General features: G+C 45.4%; 1 long non-coding RNA gene across 1 annotated transcript; it reads left to right on the top strand.

Moving 5' to 3' along the window:
* Positions 1–197: 197 nt before the first annotated feature.
* Positions 198–24,500, top strand: LOC132649864 (uncharacterized). Its single transcript, XR_009588373.1, has 2 exons — positions 198–309; positions 23,060–24,500. It is a non-coding gene; the product is annotated as an uncharacterized LOC132649864 (long non-coding RNA).

The raw sequence follows: 24,500 nt of genomic DNA, 5'->3' as shown, positions 1-24,500 counted from the left end.
TTCCAGCCTCATCGGTGGACTTTGAGGCAGCCAGTGTGGGCAGAAATGGCGGACACATTCAAGGAAGGCGAGCCCCACCTAGGGCCTTCAGCGTGAGTTTAGGAGCACTGAAGGGTAAATCCGGGCTTGGGATCTCACACGTCACTTGAATTTATTGAGAAGCCATTCTCCTGGTGGGAGAAGCAGAGCTGTGATGAGGAAGTTGGCATGACGGGGGCGAGGGAGAGGAAGTGCTGGAAGGCAACACGGGCTTATCTGGCCGTTGGCCTCGGCAGACCGTTTGCTCCTGCCTCCCAACCATCCTTCAAGGTAAGCACTGTTAGCTTCATTTTTACAGTTAAGAATCTGAGGTTCTCAGAGGGGGGTACACACCCCAGCAGTGTAACATGCAGCCCCATGCCGAGGATGGAGAGGACCTGAGTCATCTTTTATCGCTGATTCGCAGCAAAATCATAGGTGTGGTCTGGCTTTTGTCTCCTGATTTTCCATGAATTGTAAGTCTGCCATGGGGCATGGTGGGGAGAAATCAGGATCTATATCTCCCTAGTTTGGCCAAACTATAACTACATTTATTTTATGGTTTTTGTTTTGTTGTTTGTTTGTTTGTTTGTTTGGGATACAGGGACACTAGGCAGTGGATTGTGGATCTGAGGACAGTAACAGAACCATGAAAGCAAAGCCAGCCACTCACAGAGGAGGGGAGCCCGGGCTTGCCCTGAGCTGAGATAGACTCACCACTGGCTTAATTGTTTGTCAGGGCTGGAGAGGAGCATGGTGGTAGGGACAGCCATCCTCAATGGGCTACTCAAAGAGATTCATAATAGCAGAGAAGTGTGGCCACGCTGAGAAAAACAAAGAGGTCTGGAGACCTCCACCAAGGCCATCTCTGGACCTGACATTGGGTTTAGATTTAAGTAGAAAGTTGCAGGTGTGCGTGACTCAGCAGTGCTGGTCAGGTTGCAGCCCCACACATCCACCCAGCCAGTCTCAGCTCCAGCCTTTTCAGTGGTGGGCTGACAACATAGCCGGCCTGTGGGACTTCTTTCCTGACCAGACGAGTCTTCTCTGGGCGGCACCAGGCTTCAGCCTTTCTCTTCTGTCAGCATTAGTTACTCCTGGGCAATTCCAATTTCTTGGGGTCTACTGTCTCAATGGTCTGACCAAAGGTAAGGCTACAAATGTCTCTCCTTAGAACCCCTTCCTTTCCTCCAAAGTGGTTACAGAATGACAATGTCAGCTCTCTCTAGGAAAGCAAACGAAAAGCCAATTAAGATCTTAAACCGTTTGTCTTAGTCTCTGTTCTGCTACTGTGAAGAGATGCATGACCAAGGCAGGTCTTATAAAAGAAAGCCTTTAATTGGGGCTTGCTTGCAGTCTCAGAGGCTTAGTCTGTTATCATCATGGAGGGACCGTGGCTGGACACATGCAGGCGTAGGTGCACCAGGAGGGAGCGGGTGGGAAGGAGATGAGAACTTCTTTCGCGCGCTTCAGGAAGCTGTCCCTGCTCTTAGGGAGAGTGATGTGCTCACTGTGCACACTGATTCTCTTGGCGAGGATCTTGCCCTTAACCTGCTTGTTCACAATGATGCCCAAGGCATGCTGGGTAACAGTGTAGACTCTTCTGGTTTTGCCGTGGTGACACTTAGCCGCATTCCTTTCTGAACAGTGTCCATTCCCTTGATATCTACAATATTACCCTTTTTGTAGATTCGTATGTATCTAAAGGAACAAACAACTCCATGTTTCCTGAAAGGCCTAGAGAACAGATGGTGGGTGCCCCTCCTCTTTCTCTTTCTGTTTGTCATCTTGGTGAGTTACTGCAAGATGGCTGCCATGGCAAGAAGTTTCTTTTCTTTCCTTCCTTCCTTCTTTCTTTCTTTCTTTCTTTCTTTCTTTCTTTCTTTCTTTCTTTCTTTCTTTTTTGTTTGCTTTTGGCTGTTGCTAGGTGTAACCAGCAAGTGCTCAGTTAAAGAATGCTGGATGATTGATAACATCTTTCCTGGCTGGCAGGTATTTGGGGTCAGTGGAGCAGGGCAGGCAAGAATCTAGAAGAAGTTAATGTAGTTCTAGAAAGCAAATCACTGTAGCTAGTGGAATGTCACAGTTCAGCAGAAATGGAGGCACCTTACAAAATGGCATGACTGACGGGCCTATAAGAAATAAGGAAGACATCAGAATAGGGTTTTGCCAGAGGAAGAAAATGGCTCAGCTTCCCTTTCAGTCACTTTGACATGACATGCAATGAAAGCAGAGTGGGAGTTCTGCATCTCCCCTCTCTGATTCCTCCCCTTGCCTAACACAAACTGGCTGACAACACACACCAAGCGCAGGAGGTTGGCTTAACTTGGCTTTCAAAGGAAAAAAGTATCTAAGACTCTGTTCCGCAAACTTAGAAAAGTGGCCAGGCATGGTAGGGCACACCTTTAATCCCAGCACTGGGGAGGCACAGGAAGGCAGGTTCCTGTGTGTTCAAGAGCAGCCTGATCCACATAGAGTGCCTAGAATAGCCAGGGCTACATAAAGAGACCCCCAAAGAAGGGAGGGAAGGGAGGAGGGAGGAAGAAAGGAAGGCAGGAAGGAAGGGCTGGAGACTGAACTCTGAGGACAAGAGTTTGGCCTGGTGAGGGAATGCACTTTTCACCCATAGTTTCATAAAATCCTTCAACGCCTAATCTTGAAGATGGATGGTTTCTGTTTTTTCAACGTTTGTTATCATTGGTGGTTATTTTGCTGTTGTTTGAGGCAAGGTTTCATGCTGGGTCCCAATCTGGCCTCACCCCAAAGTAATGCTTCTGCTTCAGCATCCCAAGTGCTAGAATTACAAGCCGGAGCCACCATGTCTAGCTCAACTAAGTCTTTTTGGGTTGCATGGTGGTTCATTACCTAAGCATGTTGATTAAATCATCGACCACTAGCACAATCAAGTAAAATGTTCATCTTGAACCAGGGGTGGGGCAGTGTGTTCCAACTCTCTGAACATAGAGGGTTTCCATGGCAACCAGCACCACCACCCAGTGGTTTTCTAGAGATTTTCCAAATCCCCATCAATCCCTTACTTAACACAGGCATAGGTGTGGTTAGAGAAGCTAGCTTTAAACAGCAAAAGCTGTCCCTCTCCTTTGTCATTCTGCTTTATTCTGGAGCTGCTTCTGGAATCACTGACCGAAGGCTCTCTCTCTCTCTGTTTCTCTCTCTCTCTCTCTCTCTCTGTGTGTGTGTGTGTGTGTGTGAGAGAGAGAGAGAGGGGGGGAGAGAGAGTGAGAGTGAGAGAGAGAGAGTTTTCCCTTTTCCCTTGCAGCGGGTTTGGAGGTCAATGTTGGGTGTAGTAGTTTGAATAAGAATGACCCCTATAGTCTCATATATTTGAATGCTTAGTCACCAGGGAGTGGTGCTATTTGAAAGGATTAGAGGGATTAGAAGGTATAGCCTTGCTGAAGTAGGTGTGGGCTTGTTGGAGGAGGTGTGCCACTGGGGATGAGCTTTGAGGTTTGAGAAGCCCATGCTAGGCCAGTCTCTTTCTCTCTGCCTCTGTGCCTAAGGATAAGAATGTAGAACTCTCAGCTACTGCTCTAGCACCTGCCTACATACAAGCATGCTCATGTAACAGAGCCCTAGTTGTCCTAGGGTCGCTTTGTAGACCAGGCTGGCCTTGAACGCACAGAGATCCGCCTGCCTCTGCTTCCCGAGAGCTGGGATTAGAAGTGTGTGCTACCATGCCCTGCTAAATGCTTTTTTTTTTTTTCCATAGGAGTTGCTTTGGTCATGGTGTCTCTTGACAGCAATAGAACAGTGATTAAGACATCCGTTGTCTTCCACTATCTCCCTCCACCTCGTTTCTTTAAAAATTTTTTTCTTTCACTTAGAAAAAACCTGAAAAGATGGCTCAGTGGTTAAGAGCACTTACTGCTCTTGGTTTGAACACCTTGGTTTGACGTTATCACCCAAATGGCAGCACACAACCACCTAAGAACTAGGGTTCCAAAGGATCTGATGCCCTCTCCTGGCCCTTGTGTATACTGCACACTTGTGGTGCATATACATACATGTAGGCAAAACAAAATTACAGTTAGTTGTAAAAATAGCTTTCTTTTGACTTGTTTATCATACATGTGCCATAACATGCATGTGGAGGTCATGTGGCAGGAGCTGGTTCTTACTACCAGATGGGTCTGGATTACTGTACTGAGGCTTAGCTGTAAGTGCCTTTATCCCATAATCCACTTTGCTGGTCCTCTACTTTATTTATTTTTTAAAAAGATTTATGTTTTCTGTGTATATGTTTTGTCACCATCCCAAATCCCTGGCTGCTCCATAGCCTCTGAGTAGAGATAACAGAGCTAGCCAGAGGTTAGTGGTGAATCCTCCATATGAATGGCCCAGAGCTCACCCTGTGTCAGCTTTCAGGCTGACTAGGCCACCACTCAAGCTTAGTCCTGTCTATGTCTCTAACTCCCCAGCTCTGCTGAGCTCTGCTCAGTGCTGCCCACAGGCACACTCCATATCAAAACTCCTCATTCTAGGACACTTTTCCTTCTCTGGGTTCCACTTGGCCTCCAGGACATTCCTCAGAGATGAGCCTAGATTCTTATCCCCAAGGCTGCCAACACGGTTGAGTTTTTGTGTGCTCTTCAGCAAGCTGGCTTCCCTGCAAATGTTGGGCAGCAAGGTCTCTAAAGGATCACAACCCTCCCAGTGAAGTTTGAGCCAGAAGATAGGCAATCGCCCCCTATGCCCTGGAAGCTATGGGACTGCTAAGAAACCCAGAGGTGTTAGGAAAGCTTGTGTCTGTGGCTCTCTTTGAGTTCATGGGAGGAGAAAATGCTCTTATTGGCCTCTTCTTGGGTCTCTCCACTGCCCCAGTCCTTGTCTCACTGGACTTTCTCACCCACTGCACTCTGTTCTACTTATAACTCTTCTTCTAGCTCCTCCAGCTAGCCCTCCTTTGCACAGAGCACAGCATTTACTGGAAATATTCTGATCCATCTTCCTCTTGATGCACAGGACTGGAGTTCATCTGTCACCCTGTGAGATGGGTACTGTTGCCAGTCACTTTCCCCAGTGAGTAAACGGAAGCTGGGAGAGGTGAAGTCATCTGCTAAAGGTCCAGTCTTCAATCAGGGAGCTCTTGGGTGTGACATGCTGTTTGACCAGTCCTCAACACACACACACACACACACACACACACACACACACACACACACACTCCTCTCCTGCCCCCACTGCTTTCTTAACTAACATCCGTAGCTCCTTCAGAATTGTCCTAGTTTTTACTGTCAAGTAAAGACCATCAAGAATCATTTGTGAAGAAGGGGTCTCAACTGATGGATAGCCCAGCGCAGATTGGCCAGTGGCCATGTATGTAGGAAACTGTCTTGACTGTTGATTGGTGGAGAAGGGCCCCTGCTCACTGTGGGTGGTGCCATCCCGGGCTGGCTATGTTGCTGGATAGTTTAAGAAAGCTTGAAAAGCAGGATCCAGAGGGAGATGGCCAGGAAACCAAGTTCTTCCAAGATTTCCGCTCAGGTTCCTGCCCCGACTTCCCTTCGTGGTGGGCTGTGATCTGAAAGTGTAAATAAGATGATATGAATCATTTCCTAGTTGTTTTTGGTCACAGTGCTTATCACAGCAACAGAAAGCAAACTAGGAGAAGAACCCAACCAGCCAGAACCTGCACTCGGCCACCTGGGATCACTCAGCTCCATCCAGGAATATTCCCCACATCCCGCTGCCCCAGGCTGATCTGTATACTTCACTGAGCTGAAAGTGTTTGGGGCAGTGCTGGGCCTTGGTGCAGAGCCAAGTCTAGAACACAGAATTGGAAAAAATAATGAATGTGCAGAGGTTACACATCTGTATAGGATAGGAAGACTGGGAGAGCTACCTGGATTTTGTGTCATATACTCAAATACAAAAATACTCTTCCTGAATAGTTTATTAATTTAAAATTTTAAATGAATCTGCATTCATTAAACATGATTGACCCTTGATTATGAAGCTCTGGCTTGCACAGACCTCAGACTATTGTACTTGTATGAGGTGTCCTAGGCAGGCTGGTCACTTCTGAAGTCAGGAACTTTCCTTCCCTTGCAGGCCCTGTAGCATACAGGCAGGAATATTTTAGAGGGACACTTGGGCCTCACCTTTACACTATTCAGGTAATGAAACAGTGGACACCAAGAAATTGGAATTGCCCAGGATTCCCGAGCTGGGAGAAGGAAAAGGCTGCAGCCTGATATCAGTCAAAGGAGGGAGCTGGTCTTCCTCAAAGAGGTTTCACTTAGTCTGAGAACTTGTCACACTATTTATAGGAGAGACTGGAGCCAGGAAAATGACGGGTCAATGACAGATTGGACCACACCAGACTGGGACTGCTGGCTATGCTGCCTCTTTCTCGCCCATCTCCTTCTCCTCTTTCTGCTTCTTTAAGTTGGGTGTGTATGATGTGTGTGATAAATGTATGTGTATGTGTGTGATATGTGTGTATGAGCATGTGTGATGTGTTTATGCTATGTTTGTGGATATGTGTGTATGTGATGTGTGTATGTGTAGGTGTATGAGTGTGTGTAGGTGTCTGTGGTGTGTGTATGAGTATGTGAATGTATGTAGGTGTATGTGATGTGTGTATGGGTGTGTGTACATGTATGATGTGTGTGTGTTTTTTGTGCATGTATGTGTGATATTTATGTGATAAGTGTGTGTGTTGTGTGTATATGACATGTTTGTGGGTATGTGTGTATACATATGTGTGTGTAGGTATATATGATATGTGTGTGTGATGTGTGTATGTGTTTGTGTGATGTGTGTGTATGTGTGATGTGTGTGTGTTTGGGCACATATGTGTCACATCATTTGTGTGAAGGTTAGAGGACAATTTCTGATGTTGATCCTCACCTTGCTGAGATGGGGCCCCTTTGTTATTTGCTGCTGGCTGCAAGCTTCCAGGTTTTCCCAGTCTCCCCCAGTGTAGAGCACTGGGTCTACAGATACACGCTGGTTCTGCAGATTCTGACTCAGGTTGTTTTTTTCTTCTTTTCTTTCTTTTGGATCAGGGTTTCTCTGTGTATCTTTGGTTGTCCTAGAACTCACTCTGTAGACCAGGCTGGTCTTGAACTCAGTGATCCACCTGCCTCTGCCTCCAGAGTGCTAGGATTACAGACATGCATACCCAGATTCATACATGGGTAAGCCATTTACCCGCTGAGCCACCTTCTCAGCCCAGGTATGCATCTTGCTTGCCCTCTCTACACCTAAGCCTCAAATGAACTCCAGCGATGGGCTTGGGGCATTGCTGGTTTCTTTTTGTTCTTTCAGCTGTTTTGCAGCTACCGGCAGTGGCAGGCTGAGGCACCGCTGCCTGCTGCTGTCCCCAGCAACCTGAGAAGTTCCATTTGGCCTTAGGGACCTCTTCTCAAGCAAACCTTAGATTCTTGCCTTTACCACAGAAAAGAATGTCAGGATAAATCAATATGAAGAAGTGAAAGGGTTAGGCTAACTTTGTAACCTATATGTCTTTAAAAACCTATAGTTTTGAGTTTTAGGTCCAGGTTAAGCTAAAGCCTCTTAGTCCCTTTCCAGAGAATGGAGGAATATCCATTTTATATCTGTGAGGACAGATATAAAAACAAAGCAAGCAAGCAATGACCTTCACTCAGCAAAAAGAACGACCAGATCCCATCTTCAAGATACTGTTTCTTAGCAACAAACCCAGATGGCCTCAATCCTTCTTCTGAGTAGCTCCTGACCTCCAGCCAAATCTTCAAGGATGAGCTAACCACCCCACCTTCAATTGCAGCTGCATCCACACTTGGCAGGACTGGCCAAGCTTAAACACCTAAGACTAACCAGTTATCTGACTTTATAGCTTCCTCATCCAATCCTAAATTGCCAAAACTGCAACTTCAAATTTCCCGCAATTTTTCTTTTAAAAACCTAAAGGCCTTTGTCTCCCGGTGCCACCCTTTGCTGACCGGCAGGGGTGACCCCATTGTGCAATGGTTAATAAACCTCTTGCTTTTGCAACAAGTCTTGGTCTGGGGGAGTTTCTGGGAAGGGCACGATGATCTTGAATTCCTGAGCTGTGAGACCCCACCCAGGTCTTATATTTTTGGTGCGTTTGGCCAGGAAAGGGTGTGCCCCTTCCCCAACCCTCATCAGACTGAACTTGGAGGTCGAGCATGGAACAGGTTAGTCTGTTTCTGTCTTACCAATCTGTTTCTTGTCAGAGATGGCCGCCATTAGGCAGCCTCTCAATCAGATTTCTGTGGTACCAATCTGTTTCAGTTTAGGCGCCTATCTGGACCTTTTTGGTCATCTGATCAGTCATTGCGATAGACAGATATGTCAGAATATCACTTTACTGGGAACTGGGGGACACTCCAGGTTCCGTTTGGGAGGTTGGATCTGAGACTGTCCTCCTCCCGTCTGATCTTCATAGAGAACGACCGCCACCAGGCAGCCGTTCTATCAGAGCACTGTGGTACTGTAAGACCTGGGGTCTCACAGCTCAGGAGTTCAATCGTGCCCTTCCCAGAAACTCCCCCAGACCAAGACTCGTTGCAAAAGCAAGAGGTTTATTATTAACCATTGTACAATGGGGTCACCCTTGCTGGTCAGCAAAGAGTGGCACTGGGAGACAAAGGCCTTTAGGTTTTTAAAAGAAAAATTGCGGGAGATTTGAAGTTTTAGTTTTGGCAATTTAGGATTGGATGAGGAAGCTATAAAGTAAGATAATTGGTTAGTCTTAGGTGCTCAAGCTTGGCCAGTCCTGCCAAGTGTGGATACAGCTGCAATTGAAGGTGGGGGTGGTTAGCTCATCCTTGAAGATTAGGGCTGCGGGCTCTTGGCTGGAGGTCAAAAGCTACTCAGAAGAAGGCTAGGTTCGTTGCTAAGAAACCCTATCTCAAGGACAAGGGTCTGGTCCTTCTTTTGCTGAGTGAAGGTCATTGTTTGCTTGCCCCTTTTTTTATATCTGTCCTCACAGATAGGGTCACATTTCTTCACTCTCTGGAAAGGTACTAAGAGGCTTTAGCTTAACCTGGACCTAAAACTCAAAACTATAGGCTATAGAAGACATATAGGTTACAAAGTTAGTCTAACCCTTTTAGTACCACTCACAAGGGCGTCCTTGTTTGATTACTTGCCTGATTCTTTGTGTTTCTGTTGTTGTTGCCTCTCTGACTTTTTTGACAGAGAGATGGTCTAGCTCAAGAGCATCTGTAGAAGGGGTTCGAGTCCCCTAAGTGGTTCGAGGCCACTTGCCTGGAATGGTCTCATTAAGGCAGACAGACATGTCATTAATGCTGAGGCCATGGGACATCCTGTAGGACTCTCAGCTTGCCCCTTTCTGTGAACAAGGAGGAAACAGAGAGATTCTGCTCCCCCAGCAATTTAAATCCTGTGTTTCTTGTGTATGTATGTATTTTTCTGTGTCTGTTTTTTTGTAGACTTGGACTGATAAAAATTCGGACAGAGGACAGTTAAAATTAGAACTAGTTCTCTGCCTAGGAGTGCTCAAAGCTGCATGGCAGGTGATACCTAGCAGTGCGCTGTCCCTCCTGAGGGAGCCAAGGAGGGAGTGCTTTCGGGTGGCTGGGGAGATGTGTGGAGCCGACTGCACTGGGGCTGGAGCTTGGGCAGGCGGTGCTCAGGCACTTGAGCGTCTGTGGCATAACAATGCACACCCAGCAGGGCACGATCTTGAACTCCTGAGCTGTGAGACCCCAGGTCTTACAGAAGCAGAGTTGGAGTTTATTGAGAGATTACAATGTAGACTTAAGGATGCTTAAGAAGAAGAGTTCCCCCCAAGCCTGAGTGTGGTTGTGGGCTTCTCAAAGGAGACTTGAGCTTAAGTATGTTCGCAATGGCTATTTAGGATCCTGCAACTTTCTAAGTTACTGATCAGATATTGTAATTTACAACAAGGTTTAAGGGGTAAATATTTTCCTTTTGTAAACAAAATTGTAAGGTGGATTTATGAGTGGTATTGTTTATATTTGGGAATGAGAAGGGAGTGTCAAAAACCCAAAGTTGTGGATTGTTTTAGTCCTATGTAGGCACATTTGATTTATTGTCTTTGACATCGTTGATAGTTCCGTCTCTCAAAAGAACGCACATTGTCTCAGAAGGGAATTTTAATCAGTAGTGTCTGAGGCTTCTGACTCCATTAGAAGGGTGGCCAAGCCAGATGGCAGAGCAGAAGAGGTTTTTACAGAGTTATTTTAATTTTCTGTGTATGTGTTTTGCCTGTATGTGTGAATGTGCACCCCAGGAGTGCCTGGGACCTGAGGCTGGCAAAAGGCCAGCAGACCCCCCGGAGCTGGAGTTACAGACGGTTGTGAGCCACACGTGGAATTGACATGAAAGACCAAAAGATAAGCAGCGATTGTTAACACTATGTAGAGTAGGCGCGGTATAGCAAGAGCTACCTCGCTGCATTCTTTCCCGCCTTCCGGTTCCGGGTGGGTACGTGACTGGGCTCACAATCTGCCTTCCCGCCTTCCCTGTTCTGGGTACGTGACTTAACTACGGCTTTGTTCAAACCACCCAATCAGACCCCTGTAACTATGCTTCTCGCTTCTGTAACCGCGCCTCCTGCTCCCGAGCCCTATAAAAACCCGTCACCCCAACCAAGAGGCGCGCAAGTCCTCCGATAGGCTTGGTCGCCCTGGGTACCCGTGTATCAAAATAAACCTCTTGCGGTTTGCATCCGAAGGCTGGTCTCGCTGTTCCTTGGGAAGCGGGGTCTCCCCGTCTAGATAGGCTCCTGCCTCTGCCTCCTTCAGCAAATCCTACCGGTGTGCGCCACCATTTACCTCTGCCCCCCCCCCCCCCCGAGTGCTGAGATTCAAAGAATGAGCTACCACCACTTGGCTTTAAATTTTTATTTTGAGACATGGTCCTGCTCTGTATCCCAGACTGGCCTTGTAAGACCTGGGGTCTCACAGCTCAGGAGTTCAATCTCGCCCTTCCCAGAAACTCCCCCAGACCAAGACTCGTTGCAAAAGCAAGAGGTTTATTAACCATTGTACAACGGGGTCACCCTTGCTGGTCAGCAAAGAGTGGCACTGGGAGACAAAGGCCTTTAGGTTTTTAAAAGAAAAATTGCAGGAAATTTGAAGTTTTAGTTTTGGCAATTTAGGATTGGATGAGGAAGCTATAAAGTCAGATAACTGGTTAGTCTTAGGTGCTCAAGCTTGGCCAGTCCTGCCAAGTGTGGATGCAGCTGCACTTTAAGGTGGGGGTGGTTAGCTCATCCTTGAAGATTAGGGCTGCGGGCTCTTGGCTGGAGGTCAAAAGCTACTCAGAAGAAGTCTAGGTTCGTTGCTAAGAAATGCTATCTCAAGGACAAGGGTCTGGTCCTTCTTTTGCTGAGTGAAGGTCAGCCCTTTTTTTATATCTGTCCTCACAGATAGGGTCACATTCCTTCACTCTCTGGAAAGGTACTAAGAGGCTTTAGCTTAACCTGGACCTAAAACTCAAAACTATAGGCTTTAGAAGACATATAGGTTACAAAGTTAGTCTAACCCTTTCAGCCTTGAATTTTCGATCTTTCTTCCTCAGCCTCCCAAGTAGCTTGGATCATAAGCATTTGCCACTGCTTCCAGCGAAAGGTCCTTTTCCAATGCAGTGAGTCCTTTGTGCGTGATGGCACTGCAGGATTAAGAAGTCCAGGCTCATTTCCTGTTTTTGAAAACCCATCAATCTCTGAGCTCAAAAACTCACCAATCCCTGGGCTCATGGCACATGCGAACACACACACACCAACAAACCCTGTCTCAAGCCTACGCCCTGCCCGTTCTCCACAAACCCTATCTCGAGCCTATGTCCTGCCCGTTCTCCATTGCTTCCCACCCAGGCAAGAGGCAGCCACTCTCCTGTGAAGACACAATAAATCCCTTGTAGGAGGTTTGCTGTGTGGAGTGACTTTGCAGTACTCCTTGGTTCCTGACTGCCTGGATACCTTTCCCTTCAGAGCTGCAACACTTCCACTGGGGGAACACTTTCCCTCAGAGTTGCAACAATTTACAGGCACTCAGAAGAAACTTAGTATTCAGGAGACCCAGACAAAAGGATCACCAGTCACAAGGCAATCTTGAGCTACATGTCCAAAGCCTGTCTCAAAAATCGAACAAATAAAATGCAATAAACATATTCAGGAAAGACAAAAGTAAGTAAGTAAAGTGGGTTTGATAAGTGTCCAGGCTTGATGAAAGAACACAAAAAAAGCGACTTCTCAGCAGGATGGCAGTGTGCTGCTGAGTAACAATTTCCTCTGAGATTAAAATATTCTATCATTCAGGAAGCTCCTTAAGAAGGAAGGCAAACATTCAAAATAGCTCCAGGAAGTCCCTGAAAGTAACCAGATTCACTAGGCCCCTCCTTGCCAAAGTAAACAATAAAAGCTGATAAGAGTCCCTCCCAGAGAAAGGAAGCTGAGCTGCAAAGAAGACTGTGAGAGCAGACCAGCTGCCTGGGAGAAGCAGAAACCAGCTGAGCGGCCTGGAAGAGCTTTAGAGTGGAGTGACTTGGAAAGAACACTTTTTAATCTGTTGATTTGCCTGCAGGCTGTGCAGTGTGCTGCAGGTTCCCAGCTTTGGGAGCTGTCACCCATGCTGGGGTGGGCTTTGGTGATGTAGCTGTCTTTGAGTCATTTCTGCTTCTGTAAGTAACCAATAACCCTGTATGTAACGCCAATAAAACTCATTGGGGTTCACCAAGTTGGACTCACCTATACGTTGTTCTGTCTGGGGTGAGTGGATGTGTATTGTGTCTCCCGGGAAGAGTTTTATCACACAACAAATGCCATAGTGAGTTCCAGTCCTCAGGGATACAGAGTAAGACCCTGCCCTCCTACACACACAGACACACACACATGCACCCAGAGAGAGAGAGAGAGAAATGTATAAAGTCTTGGGCAAAGATCACACAGAACAGAACAAACAAAAATCTCAGACATGAGTTGATAGTACCTGTTATGCCCGAGCCGACCCCCAAAATCACCAAGGATCCCATTCCGATGCAAATGCAGTAGGGTCTTTGTTACAAGCCCGAGCTGGGGCCCACACTGTCACTGGAGAGCCCTGAGTTCAGGGAGAGAGGGGTTTATATTTAGGATTACAGCAAGCTTCAGGGAATTCCAGCTTGGCAGTTCCATGATTGATTGACATTTAGAAAATATCAGGTGTCTGGAGGGCCAAACTGTGATTGTTTTACTCATCCTATTCTAAGATCACCTGGGAAAACTTCAGGTAGTCACTGATGAGCCATTGCTAGGGGTGATGGTTATGTATTACCAGAGTGAGTGGTCGAGACACATTTTTGTAGGTTTTTCTCCCTTTTGAGTATATGCCTATGTCATTTACCCTTAAGATGGAGTTTCTTTTTCGGAAAAGGGGTTACATGGGCCACACAGTACTCAGTGTGATGGTATCGATGGCTTTCATGAGTTCATATATTTGAATGTTTAGCTGATGGGACTATTTGAGAAGGATTATGAAACGTAGCTTTGTTGAAGGAGGTGTGTCACTAGGGACGGACTTTGAGGTTTCAAAAGCCCATGCCGTTTTCCAGTTAGCTCTCTCCCTATGCCCTGGGCTTGTAGAGCGAGCGGCTGTAAGCTCTCAGCTACTGTGCCAGTACGATGCCTGACTGACTGCCATGTTCCCCACCACAATATAGTTACCTTCTGAAACTGTAATCTCCCGAATTACGCACTTTCCTCTATAAGTTGCCTTGGTCACGGTCTTTTGATATGGCAATGGAAAAGCAACTAAGACACTCATCGAATTTTGAAAATAATAAGCCATTTATTTTTTATCTAGCCATAGGCAGACACATTGAATAGAGAAAAATTTCATATAAATACCTAATAGAACAGCAAAAAATTTGGCTGGGTGGTGAAGGCACACAGCTCTGATTCTAGCACTCAGGAGGGAGATCTCTCTGAGTTTGAGGACAACCTGATCTACAGAGCATGGTTCAGTACAGCCAGGGGTACGTGGAGAAAACCAGCAAACATTTGGAACGAGGATGTGGGGCAGTGGTAGAGTGCTCCTCTATCATGTGTGAGGTTCTAGGTTTGCTCCTCCCACTTCCCAAAATGGGTGTCACTGTGTAGGAAAGGGTCTCTCATTAGATAGGCTAGGCTGGCCTTGAACTTTTGGCTCTCTAGTTCCAGCCTCCTCAGTGCTAGTGTGGCAGGGTTGTGCCACACTAGAAAAAGCTTGTATAAGGCACAAACTTGTGAAAAAAGGGAAACAAGCTGGAATATCAATAAACCATGATGCCTGCACTTGAGCTTTTCTTCTTCTGAGAGCTGGAGCTGGAAACAACAATTTAATGAATGAGGAGGAAGTGCCTTAAGATTTTTTGTTTATTTTGAGCGTGGTGTGTGTGTGTGTGTGTGTGTGTGTGTGTGTATGTGTGTGTGACAGAGAGAGAGATGGTGTGGGGCGTTTATGTCAGGACACTGTGGAAATCAGAAGACAAGCCCATTCTTCCTCCTTGATTTTGAGGCAGGATATCTCTCTCTTGTGTCTCTCTTGCTGTGTCTGGCTGTGCCTGTGAAGGTCAGTTAGTTGTGCCTAGAGCTTCTGGCTGATTCTCTTGTCTCTCCCTCGCATCTCACCGTAGGAGTCATGGGATTATAGGTGAGCACCACCTCATCTGGTTTTTTACGTGGATTACAATGATCAAACATGGGTCAGCAGACTCATACAACACTTTTTCTGCCCTAAAGTCATTTTAAACAAATAGTGCCAGGACAGCTTATCTATATGCCAAAATGATAAATACTAAGAAATAGCTCCATGCCAGCCTTTAAACATAGGCGTCACCTTCCCATCGTGCACAGCAATGAACTACAAAGACCACAGATCCAAAGTAAGTAATATTGATATCTTGTTCTAGTGATAGCAAACTCCCTAGAAGAATAGGAAAATTAATTTTGATGAAATATTTCCTAGATACAACATATAAAACCAACAACAACAACGATCCAATCAGATATGATGATTCACACCTATAATCCTAGCACTGAGTGGCTGAAGCAGAGGATTGCCACAAGTTTTAAAAAAAAAAAGCATATTTTGTATCTGTTAATGGGCTGTTATGCAGATTTTTTTTTTTTTTTTCTGAGACAGGGTTTCTCTGCATAGCGCTGGCTATCCTGGAACTCTGTAGACCAGGCTGGCCTTGAACTCAGAGATCTGCCTGCCTCTGCCTCCCGAGTGGTGGGATTAAAGGGGTGCAGTACCCCCACCTGCAGTAGATTGAGTTCTTACAGAGTTGGGCATAGCAGCTCTTCCCTGTAATCCCAGCACAGGAAAGACCAGATCAGAAGGATTTTTGAAGGTTCATGGCCAGCCTGGTTTACATAGTAAAACCCTGTCTTAAAAAAGAGAGAAAGCAAAAAACGAACCCTTTCAACTCAACAGCAAAGCAAAGAGGTTAAGCTATAGCTTAGTGGTAGAGTACAGACTTAGCATGCTCAAGGCCATGCGTTCAAAACCCAGCACATGTGCGCTCTTGAGCTCTCTCTCCAAATGACCCAGTTTAAAAGTAGGTAAAAGGGTAATAGCTATTTAGCCAGGGAAAATTAAATATATACTTACCTAGTAACCTAACAATGTCATGCCTCGTTATCAGCCCCACAGGAATGAAAACATGTGTTTCTACAAATACTTGATTACCACAATCAAGAAACATTATTCGTAATGACCTGAAATTGGTAACAACCCAAAAGTTTATCAACAGGAAAAAAGCCAGGCCTGATGGCACATACTTCTAATCTCAGCACGTGGAGGCTGGAAGCAGTTCAAGGCTGGCCCTGTTCTGTAGTGGGTCTGAGGTCAGCCATATGTGGCCTGTGTCAAACAGGGTTTAAATTTCTATTCTCTCTCTGTGTGTGTATGCGCACTCATGCCGTATCACACATGTGCAAGTCAGAGGAGAACTTTTGGGGGTAATTCTCTCCTTCCACTGTATGGTCCTGGAAATCAAACTCAGGCTCTCAGGCTTGGTGGCAGGTTCTTGCCACCTTATGAGTCATCTTGTACTTACTGAGTCATTTTGCAGTGTCCCACTTTTTTTTTTATTTAGATTTATCTTATTTTATGTGGATGAGTATTTTTCTGCATGTGTGTCTGTGTACCAAGCATGTGCCCAGTGCCCGTCGAAGTCAGAATAGGGCATTGGATATTCTGGATCAATGGAATTAAGGTTGGGGATAGTTGTGAGCCACTATGTGGGTGCAGGGAATCAAACCCTGGTCCTCTGCAAGAGCAGACTGTGTTGTTAATCACGGAATCTTGCTAGATCTTGCCCCTTTTTATTAGAGAAAACAAGTTTATTTAGTAAATTGCAAAGAATACAGCAGAAATGGCAATAACAGAGAAAATGCTAGATTTAAAGTGTCAGAAAGACTTTAATGCCAAGGAAAACATAAATTATATTAACGACAGTAATACTTTTTTGTTTTTTTGTTTTTGTTTTGGTGGTGGTGGTGATCTTATTCTGTAGCCCAGGCTGGCATCAAGCTCATAGCAGTACCCTTGTCTCTGTCCCCAACTGTGGGGATGCAAGTTTGAGGCAAGCTTGACCTATTTAGACAGTTTCAGAACAGCCCACTTGTGTTTGAGTAAGTGGTTTATATACTTGAAGGTGTAGTCACCAGGGAATGGTACTCTGATAGGATTAGGATTAGGGGATGTGGCTTGTTGGAGGAAGTGTGTCATTGGGGTGGTTTAGAGATTTCAAAAGCTGATGGCAGGCCTAGTCTTTCTTTCCACATCTTTGTCTAAGGATCAAGATCTAGCTCTCGGCTGTTACTCCAGCACCTGCTTGTTTGCCACCTTGCTTCCCATCATGATGACAATGGACTAAACCTCTAAAACTGTATGCAAGGTCCCAATTAAAAGCTTCCTTTTGCTGAGAAGGAAGCCGAGGCAGGTGTATCTCTGAGTTCAAGGCCAGCCTGGTCTACAGAGTGAGTTCCAGGACAGCCAGGGCTACACAGAGAAACCCTTCTTTGAAAAACAGAACAAAACCTAGAAAAGCTTCCTTTTATAAGAGTTGCCTTGTTGATGGTGTCTCTCCACAGCAATAGAATGAGTTAGACACCAGTCTACACAATAAAACCTTGTCTCAAAACAAAAGAAAACAAAAGGAAAGATGGGGTGGGAGCTAGCATAAAGCCCCGGATTTGATGCCCAGCACTCCACAAACCAGATGTGATGGCAATCAGCTGTAATCTAAGCACTTGGAAGGTTAAGGCAGGAAAAACAGGAGTTCTAGATCAGCCTCAACCATGGAGCAAGTCTGAGCCAGCATGCCTCCAAAGAAGAGAAGAGAGAGGAAGAAGAGAGAGGTGGGTTTGGGTGGAGAGAAAGCAAGTGTGTGATACGGAACCTTTAAACATTACTGAGACTGTTGACTGTGAATGCAGCCTGTTTGCTGAGTGGATCCAAACTGCACAATAGCATGACCACTTGGAAAGTAATCTGGAAGTTCTTACAATATAAAGTACAGGGCTGGAGAGGTGGCTTAGTCATCAAGAGCGCTGGCTGCTCCTCCAGAACACCCAGGTTTGATCTTCAGCACCCTCATGGTGACTCACAAACCCTCTGTAACTGCAATCTCAGGTGATCCAGTGCCGCCTTCTGGTCTCCTCGGGCACCGCGTGCACATGGCACACAGACATATATACGGGCAAAACAGCTATACATTCAAAATAATAAAAAATCCAACAACAAGCTGGGCAGTGGTACCACATGCCTTTAATCCCAGCAGTTTGGAGGCAGAGGCCAGCCTGGTCTACAGAGTGAGTTCCAGGATAGCCAGGGCTACACAGAGAAACCCTGTCTCAAAAACCAAACCAAATAAAACCCCCAAAAATAACAACCAAAAATCCAAACAACAATAAAAAGTAAAATAGATTTACTATATGATTGAAAAATCAGACTAGTTTACTCTTACGAAATAAAATTATTTAATGACACAAAAGCCTGCATATGGGTACCAGAATGGAGGAAACAAAAATTAGAAAGGAGAAGGTGGCTAGAATTTTCAAATGCTGGAAAAATCTGAAGTCACAAAAGGAAAATCCTCACGGGAAAATAAAGGATATAAAACTTCACAAAGAGAGCTTAGTAATCTGCAGTTGCCAGCTGAGTCCTGATCACATCTGTGTTCTCCCACCCCTAAAATGCTGGGAAGGAGCTGCTGGGAAGACAGGCTGAATTCACAGAGTTGGGAATGGCTCCTGTTTCTGGCAGCAGGGTAGGAAGATGCCTGTGCTGCGGCCGAGGTGAAGTGTTCCCAAAAGTGTTGGGATCAGTAAGGAGGCACTTCTATGGCCAGCCCCAAGGGACCTGATAGACCGGTTATCAGGCAGTTGTGAAGACACCTAGACCACCTTCTGATCACCTAGAACTACCTGCGAATGTCTCTGGGTCACCCTATAAGAGAACTGGGGCCCTCCCCTTTCTCTCTCTCTTCTTCCTCTTCCTCTCTCTGGCTCTGTCCCTCTCTCTGTCTCTCTCTCTCTCTGTGTCTCTTTCTCTCTCCCTCTATCTCCCTCTCTGTAACCCCCTTCCCCTAATAAACCTCCCACGTGGAACCGATCTCGTGGTGTGATTTGTGGACCCGTGTGTAACCTCTACAGGCGCACGTCTCTTCGCACATTTCCTAACATTGGTGCGTTTGCTGAGATAGGCTACCCCAGTGAGCTTTACCGAGCACGCCGGAGCTTCTGGGGACCTATTCCTCTCCAAATTCACCCCGAGATCTCCACTTTCCATTTCACTACAAATTTATCAAACGCAGGCTGTCCCCCCAACTTTCTTTCTCCTTCGCTCTAAAACTCCTCTCTGTTCCTCCTGTCCTACTAAACTCCTACCCATTAAACTAAATCTAAGGAGTTCTGCCTTTGACCCAGCGGATAAAGTTCCACCGCCGCCGCCTCACACTCCTCCTGCCCCCTGCCCAGCGGCCGACAGCGCTCTGACACACAGAGACACACAGCGCCGTAACTGACTTTTCAAAACTTGGTAGGGAGTTTTCCAAACTTTAAAATTCCCGCAAAAATGCCTGGGCGCAGCCATCTTGGCTTTCATCAGAGGCTTCCACGTGGCTGGTGCCTGGGCACAGCCATCTTGGCTTTGGGAAAAATGGGCGGGACCTTGGTTACATCAGAGGCTTCCACGTGGCCGGCGCCATCTTTAATTCGGGCAAAGAGGCCCCGCCTCCCGTGTGCCTCTCTCCCGCGCCATCCCTCAGCCCCTTTCCCAAGAGGCTTCTATTTAAAAGCTCTCATCCTAATTCCTATATTCCACTCACATATTTTCAAATGCTTTATATAATCTTTATAATTTTCTCATTGGGTTTATGTTCCTGGTCTTTTGGGGTTCGTAAACTGGGCACAACATTTTGGGGGCTCGTCCTGGGGCCCCAGGACTCCAGGAACCCGACCCAAAGGTTTTTATGCCGGCCGTAAGTGTAATGTTTTTCTACAAAAACGGGTTTTAAAAAAAATGTTTAAATGTTTAAGGCCATAAAATGTTTAAAGTTTATCAGGCATTTGGGTATGACAATGATCCAGCTTTACTAAATAAAACCCATCCATATGGTTTGTGCTAATTAAGAAAATTGCAGTTTTTAAAATGTATCTTGTGGAGAGTTGTTTGTTTGTTAAGCTGCTTTGTTTATGAAAAAACATGTTTACACCCTGTTCTTTACCTTAAGACAAAGAAAAGAGGAAATTTCACCAAGTTCCTTAAAACTTGTTCTAAGTTCCTTAGAGTTTGTTACCTTTATGTTATCTGCTACAGGGAAGTTATTTAAAAAAATTTGGCAGTTTCAGAACTTCTCTTTGTAGTAATGTAACTTGTTTTTGCTTAGCCTATAAAAAGCAAATCGTAGACGCTGGGCTCCAGCAGGATCATGTTAGGATAAAAAGGATTTTGATGAGAGTTTTTATTTTGTCTGAAAAGCAAGAGAAAGAGCAAGAAAGTAAGCATGTCTGGTTAAGCCAGAAAAAAAAAGCTAGGAACCTGAAGGATATAGGATGTTGCAGAAGGTTAATAAATGTATGTATAAAATAACCAGAGGGTAAATATAATTTGAGAAAGAACTCTATTTTAAAATATGTTGTACTTCATTTAAAAGGCTGGTGATTCCTCATTACAAAATGTTTTTTTATGCTCTTTTAAGGGAAGAAATTCTAGCTGATAGGTTTGGTATGGCTAAAATAATTCTTACAGTTTAAAATTGTTCTGTACTGTTCTGTTATGCAGTTGGTTCTAAAACTTATTTAATCACTAAGAACTTTTGGTTGTGGGGGATTATGAATGCTCCACAGTGTTTGCTGTATCATCAGCAGCACCTAATGGCCATGTTTGGTATTGTCAGTCACAGCCTGTGCTAATGCTAATACATGGTTAGCCGCCATGATGGTTCAGGGATAGAGAGCACGTGAAGCTGTAGTTTGGCTGCCATATTTGTTTAGGGCTTCCAGCTGAGTTCACTTACACGTGGCCAGCTGCCATGCTGGTCCGGAGATAAAGAGGGTGGAGCTATATATTTGCCACCATTTTGTTTAGGTATCTCAGTTATGTTCAGTCATATTAGTGCTAAATGCAAAGCTTTTTACTGTTCAATTTTAATGCAAGTGGTAGGAGCAGCAAGATTTGCTAGCCTCTCTATGAACTGTATCTGATTAAAAGGTTTGCTTTGATTTTAGTTCAAAAAGAGCAGACTTAAAGTCATGCTAAATACTGCAGTTGAGCCTTACCTAGTGTTTTTGTTCAGGTTTTTTTTTAAGGTTAAGCCTAGGATGGATAACTATGAAGTTTGCCTATTTATCTTAAAATATATACTTCTAAAACATACATCTCAAAAATATGCTAAAATTAGAGATCATAGCATTCTGTTTTATAGGACACAGTTTTGAGCAGATGATAAAAACAAACAGTGACTCAGATACGCTGGCCCTCAAACTGTCAGAGATCTGAATATGGCATTTTAACTGTGTAAGCTTATTGTGACACAAATCCTGGCAGTAGCTCTCCGAGAAGATTTGGGCACAACAACAGATGACTTCGACTCTGGATTGTGGTATGCTAACCACTGGGCAACACTGCCTCAACTGGCCCACTGCTAGGGCCCAGCCTAAACTGTGGACAAAACTGTGGACAAAACACCTGGAGAGTCAATGTTTCACGTTGCTAAGGGTGAGGTGAGGCCATTCTCTCATTTCTTTCTCCACAGAAACAGTCTCATCTTCTGTGCCTAGCTGGACCACCTCTGCCCATGACGTTATGAGACCACAGGAGTCAGGGACACTGCCTAGGTGATGGACTAACTAGTCATCTCTGTCATTTTGATTGGCACATCAATTGGTTTATTTATTTGGCTCATAACTTATCCTTCTCAGGTCTCTGATCACCTTGACGGCTATGCTAAGTTAATGGTAACTTTGCAACTAAAGAGCAGATAATTAAATCCACTGTTAGCTCACTAATCAGTTTAAGATATATCACTAAATATATATATATATATATATATATATATATATATATATATATATACATAGCTTATGTAGGGTCTAAGGATAAAAGGAGTTTAGGTTATAAAAATACAAGTTATACATATTTGAGAGTCCAAAAATGTGTCTTAAGGTTGGTAATACAATTTATAAATACTTAAAGGTTCTAAAAAAATGTTTTAAGGTTGGTAAATGCAAATTATAAAGGTTATAAGGTCTAAGGTGATTTAAGGTATCTTAAATAGGTAAAAAGGCTTAATATTTCTTCCTGTTGTTCTGCTACTGTTGTATTAACTGTCCAGGGTTTTGACCTTTATCAGTAAAACTCTAATTTATTAATCTGACTCTAATACAAAAACATTCCACTATTCCACTATTATAGTCCTAAACTCAAGATTATAAGCCTCCATATTGTCTATGCTTATACTAAAGGTTAAAATCAAGTAAGTTTCCCTTTTATTTCATAAAAGGCTTTTGCCTTTTCAGAGTTCGCCTTAAAAAGAGTACTTATGCTGTTAACACATATGTCTGTCTACTGCCCTTTTCTCAATGCCCAGTACAATTATGATACTGACATGTTTAAGGTTTTATCTCTTTCTTAAAACTTAAAAGTAATTCCTGGTTTGGGATTTCCTTTCCTGGCTACCAGACTGCTATTTACTGCATACAACCACTGGCTGGATGGTGAGTTCACTCCATTTTCTCATCATGCATGCTTTTCTTGGTAGGGGAAGCTTGACCACTGAAGAGCTCTGGCAACTTCCTACTATCTTTTGAGACGGGGAACACCCCTCCCCCCAAGCCGTAGCCTTAATTGTCTAGGTTTGACCCTCTATGCTGACTTTCACTTTAGGGCCACACTCTCCCTTGGGCAGTACACCCCCTCTACGGGTTCCTTCCCCCCCTCCCCGCTCGTGCACGTGCTCGCTCGCTTGCTCATGGAAAGGTCCCCTCTCTTCCACACGGTTCTTCTCCTCATTTTCCCTTGGGAGCCTTCTACATGCGTTTTTTTTTCTCTACGTGCTCTTGTACCAAGCCCTAGCTAGGCAAAAACGCGTCCTTTCGGCTGTGCCACGGGGCACCAAGCCCTTGATCCCTGGCCAAAAATTTGATGAGATATTGGCCAGACCGGATTGCTCTCTCCAGAGACTCGCCTTATTCTGGGACGCCATTACAAGGCTTCGTCTCTTTCGGCTCCCAATGGATAACACCCATAACCACATCCCTACATAGGGACTTCTCTGCCCCCAATGGGAGATGCCCAGACGCCCGTCCCTCCAGACAGGCTGGAGAATTTCAGGTTTCTACACCTAGTGCCAGCTGGCACCAGGGCCTCTAAGTTTACACGCTCCTGTAACCAAATCTCACCTCAATAACAGATCAAAACCAAAGCCTTCTTTAATATTGCCAGTGATTGGGTAAATAAAGTCCCGTCTAGGTAGACAGAGGTTCCTATGTACAAACCTCATCGATCCAAACCTTTCAATGCCTACCTACAGGATTTTCTCTGTGTTTCAGTGTCCTGCCAGACACAGATGTTTCCTACAGCCACAACAGCGCTAAAGCAGCTACAGGTGTTCAACTCCAACCTCACAGACTTCCAACAAGATACAGGTGTTCGGCTCTGACCTTACAGACTTCCAACAAGCTGGACCTGCCCCTTCCCTCCCAGCCATGGGTGTTCTCACAGACCTGGAAAAGCATCAAAGCAGCCTATTCTTCCTGGACTTGGTCGACACTTCAGCCTTTTGACCTCCCTACATCGCCCCCAGTGTCAGCAGGAAGTAGCCAGAAGAGAATCTATGCCTGTTATCCACTTGTTGTTAACAAAAGGCTGAAGTGGTGTGCTTCAGGACCAGGACAGGCAGCTCCAGGTTCTCCCAGTGTTCCCCAGTCCCTACCCGCTGCCTTGCATGGCTGGCAACTCTCTCTGTTGACAACCCTCTACCCCAAACCCTCTGCCCTAAATTTTCCAGGGCAGAGACTTCTCTTATTCTTAACCTTACAACCTGACCATTTGTTGCTATAATTCCCCTCTCTCTCAACCTCTTGCATGACAACCAAGAGCTGCTTCCAATGAGCCTAAATTTACATACTTTAACTTACCTTATAAAAGGCAGCCCAAGCTCCCTATTTTTAATTATAGAAAAAGGGAGGAATGTTGGGATCAGTAAGCAGGCACTTCTATGGCCAGCCCCAAGGGACCTGATAGACCGGTTATCAGGCAGTTGTGAAGACACCTAGACCACCTGCTGATCACCTAGAACTACCTGCGCATGTCCCTGGGTCACCCTATAAGAGAACTGGGGCCCTCCCCTTTCTCTCTCCTTCCTCTTCCTCTCTCTGGCTCTGTCTCTCTCTCTCTCTGTGTCTCTCTCTCTTTCTCTCTCCCTCTATCTCCCTCTCTGTAACTCCCTTCCCCTAATAAACCTCCCACGTGGAACCGATCTCATGGTGTGATTTGTGGACCCGAGTGTAACCTTTACATTTCCTGTGTTTCCTAACAGAAAGAACACTGTGTTCAAACTACAGGGTCCCCAGCTGGTGCTCTTTGGGGAAGTTTTGGACCCTTGGGAAGATGGCCTACATCACTGAAGTGGGTCTCAGGGGGCAGGTGTGAAGGCAAATATCTGCTCCTGGTTCTAACTAGTGCTCTCTGCTTCCTGAGCCATCAAGAGAAAGCAGCATGGCCCAGGTCCATTGCCACAGACAAACCCTCCTCAGCCTCCATGTCGAAAGCATCCCAGCTGCCTGGAAAAAGGCTCAGACCAACCGAGCCACCTGAAGAGGACGGTCTCCGACTTGTCCAGCTGCCTGCGAGCTGTGCACTGTGCTCTAGGGTTCCAGGTTTTGTAAGCTGTCACCCATGCTGGGATGGGCTTTGCTTCATTTCTCCTCCTGTAGGTAACCCCTCACTTACTCCTGTAAGTAACCCCAATAAAACTCATTGGTTCACCAA

Source organism: Meriones unguiculatus, chromosome 1 (assembly GCF_030254825.1).
Source record: "Meriones unguiculatus strain TT.TT164.6M chromosome 1, Bangor_MerUng_6.1, whole genome shotgun sequence".
NCBI lineage: Eukaryota > Metazoa > Chordata > Mammalia > Rodentia > Muridae > Meriones > Meriones unguiculatus.
Note: the sequence above shows the minus strand (reverse complement) of the source record. Positions and strands in the feature narration are given on the sequence as shown.